This window comes from Lipotes vexillifer, unplaced genomic scaffold, assembly GCF_000442215.2.
Source record: "Lipotes vexillifer unplaced genomic scaffold, Lipotes_vexillifer_v1.1 scaffold526, whole genome shotgun sequence".
Lineage (NCBI taxonomy): Eukaryota > Metazoa > Chordata > Mammalia > Artiodactyla > Lipotidae > Lipotes > Lipotes vexillifer.
In genome coordinates, this window is record NW_006784581.1 from 39739 (window position 1) to 43380 (window position 3642).

Consider the following 3642-nt stretch of genomic DNA (forward strand, 5'->3'; position numbering starts at 1 on the left):
GTACCTGCATCCTTGGTCTTATCACAACATGGTATTCCCTGGGACCTACTAGGAGGTTTTAGAGGATTCCAGGATCATACTCCCTGACTTCAAGTACAGACTCTACAACTTTCTAGTTTTGAGACCGAAGGCAAGTGTCTTAGCTTTTTGATGCACCAGGGAGCCCATCTTATTAGGTTTTACTTAATAAGCCCTCGGCTTCTAGGAGATGCTATTCAGTCCTTGGCGGGTGGTTACAGATAAAGAAGGAAAGGGAACTGACTGGAAGAATAAAGATGGAGATGAGGGAAACTAGAGGGAAGAAGGGGGAAAAGAGGAAAGATTTTTCTAAAGAGGGAAGAACATCATTTGGGAGTGGCTGAGACCCCAAACATCTAATCCTTAAGTTAGTATACCACACCCCAACCCAGCAGCCGCCATGGCCTACGGTTTGTGGGGTACAGGTTCCTCTGTCAGCCAGCTCTGTGTTCCTGTACACCAGCGAGGCCTGGGCTGCTGCTGGAGAGCAAGAAAAGGACGAGGCATGGGCAGGCAGGTTCCCTCGGTCTGTCCTGGCACAGCTCATGAAATCTGCCTCTCAGGCAGGACCTCGCTTTGGGTCTATCCTTCCTCCTCCCATACCAAGCCACATCCACTTAGCCTGGGACTGGGAGTAGCCCGAGGTTGGATAACTCGGGATCAACTTATTATTTTAACACCCACGTCAGAGCATGCCAGTCCCTTGCTCCCAGGGCCCCATGGCTGCCCCAATCACTCAGGAGACAATCCAAGGTCCTTAACATGTGGCTTGGCCCCGCCTACTTCTTTGCACTCTGCCCCCATCTGTCCTTGCTGCTTCTTAAATACACCAAACAGATTCCCTCCAAAGGTCTCTGCACTTGCTGTTCCTTTTCTGAGGATCCACTCCTTGAGAGACATGCCTGGCCTTTCCCCTCCCTTCTTCATGTCTCTGCTCAAATGTCACCTCTTAGGAAACGCCTCCCATGACCACCTTACGTAAGGCAGGCCCCCATCAGTCACCTCCCACTCGCCCTGCTGCACTTACCTTCCCCACACCCATCTATCTGACATTACATCTGCTCCCCAGTCACTCACTGCTTCCTTTGGCTTTTGTCTGACTCCCCCTGTGTATATGCTCCATGACTGCAGAAACTGTATTGTGTTTACCACCATGTCATCAAAGTCTGGCACGTAATAGGTGCTCAGGAAACAGCTGCTGAGTGGATGACAGCATGAAGTATTCCAACCACCTTATTCGCAGTGAGGAACCCAGGGCCCAGAGCAGGAAGAACTTGTTCAAGGTCATATGTGCTGTGGCTCGTGTGTGGCAGACCTGAGTCAGCCGTGTCTCCTGGCCCCCAGATGGAGGCCACTGTGATCTGGGGAATGGCCCCCTCACTCACACACACCCCCAGAGTGGACTCTGAAATGGAGACTTAGCCCCAGACAGCCCGGTGCTCAAGGTTGCTTTCTGGTTGCACCTGAAACTCTTCATATCTCTTACGCCAAGTAGGTTCTGACTCCAAACAAAAAGGTGCTTAAAAAAACCAGGTCGGGCTTCCCTGGTGGTGCAGTGGTTGAGAGTCAGCCTGCCGATGCAGGGGACACGGGTTCATGCCCCGGTCCAGGAGGATCCCACATGCCGCGGAGCGGCTGGGCCCGTGAGCCATGGCCACTGAGCTTGCGCGTCCGGAGCCTGTGCTCCGCAACGGGAGAGGCCACAGCAGTGAGAGGCCCGCGTACCGCAAAAAAAAAAAAAAAAAAAAAAAACAGGGCAAGGGACTTCCCTGGTGGTCCACCAGGTGAGACTAAGTGCTCCCAATGCCCAGGTTCGATCCCTGGTCGGGGAACTAGATCCCACATGCATGCCACAACTAAGAAGTCCACATGCTGCAACCAAAAGATCCCACATGCCGCAACAAAGATCCCATGTGCCACAACTAAGACCCGGCGCAGCCAAACTAAATAAATAAATATTGTAAGAAAAGAAAAGAAAGAAAGATGACCCTACTATTAAAAAAAAAAAAAAAAAAAAACCAGGTCCTGATGATTACAGGCTGGGGGTGACCAGTCCTGGATTATGTCCACGGCAGGCAAGACAAGAGTCCACTGGGTTTGGTTAGAGTGTGGTTAGAGGGCAGAAGGAAGCCAGAAGAAGAACAGTTGGAACCAGAATGGGTGTCCAGGACAGGGTGAAACATTGTAAGAACGCTGGAGAGACAGGAGAAAGCCACAGCTATCCATTTATCCATTTATGTGACATTCAGGCAATCATTCAGCAGATACTCACTGAGTGCCCACTGGAGTATCTCAGGATATCTAAGGACTCTGCATGGGTGGGACAACCTGTGAGTCCTCACAAGCCCACGGAACCTAACCCTGTATGAGTTGTCCTCAAAGAGTCTCTTTGTAGAACAGCCCAGGGGATGAGAAGTCCCCAACAAAGAACTTGACACCATCTTCCTCCTCTTTGCTCTGGTTCAGTGACTCAGATGACAATGACATCCACACCAGATTCATAGATGCTGGACTATCTGGACCCTCCGTGGCTCATTTTGTCCATTCCCCTGCCCCTAAAAATAAACAGTACTTTCTTAGACCCAGGCAAGGATGGGTCATTCTTAGAGATTCCCCAGCAGAATTAATCCCACACCTCCTTTGTTCAACATTGTGTAACTGTTCTCAGCCTTTCCATCATAAAGCTTCTTCCGGAATCTGCCCTCATACCTTTCTGCCAGAGCTTTTCAAGTCCTTGTTTTAAAGTCAGTCTCAGTCATCACAGATGATTCTCCAGACACCAGACCCCTTTTTGCACCATTTACTAAAGAATACATTACAAAATTGATCAATCAGCCAACAAATATGCGTTGAGTATCAATGATACGCAAAAATCTCTGGTAGGTTTAGGGAAAGGCACAAAGGGAAGGCAGAGGAAAGAGCAGTGGGTCTGGAGACAGAGGTTAAATTGGAATCACAGCTCTGATACTTGTCCGCATGAGGACAAATCCTCTCCCCCCTGTGAAGTTTATCATCTGTGAAATGGGGTGAGCAGTTTCTGCTCTCTCTATCACCCTGGGTTGTTGTGGAACTCAATAAAGATTTTCATAGGCAGGGGCTTTATAAACTGTAAAATTCCATAGAAGTGTGAGTCAGATGCAATACTGTATAGTGGGAAAACACTGAACTTACAGCCACAGGGCTGAGTGAGCCTGACTCTGTCAGTACTGATTCCATCACTTACTTCCCCTGGGACTTTGGGCAGTTCATTTCACCTCAGTTTCCTTCTCTGTAAAAATGGCTTGTTGTGCAAATAGAGACACTGCACATAAAGAGCATCCCTCATTGGCTCCTAGTACCTCACAGTTCCTCAGTCTGGATTTGTTCATTCCTTTGCAACTGATGCGGGGAGAGCAGTACAAGCCAGTAACCAAGAAGAGATTGTAGCAGTGAACACCTTGGTCCAAGCAGGCCTGAAGGGGCAGCCTGAGGATCAATGAAAAATGAGACCAGAAGGGCTGTGATATAAGGGAGATGGGGAGGCGAAATGCCAGACTAAGGAGTTTAGGCTTGAGAGAACCATTTATGGGCATGAGGGAGCCATGGGTGGTTTTAGAGCAGTAGGATAATAGATGAACACTCTTT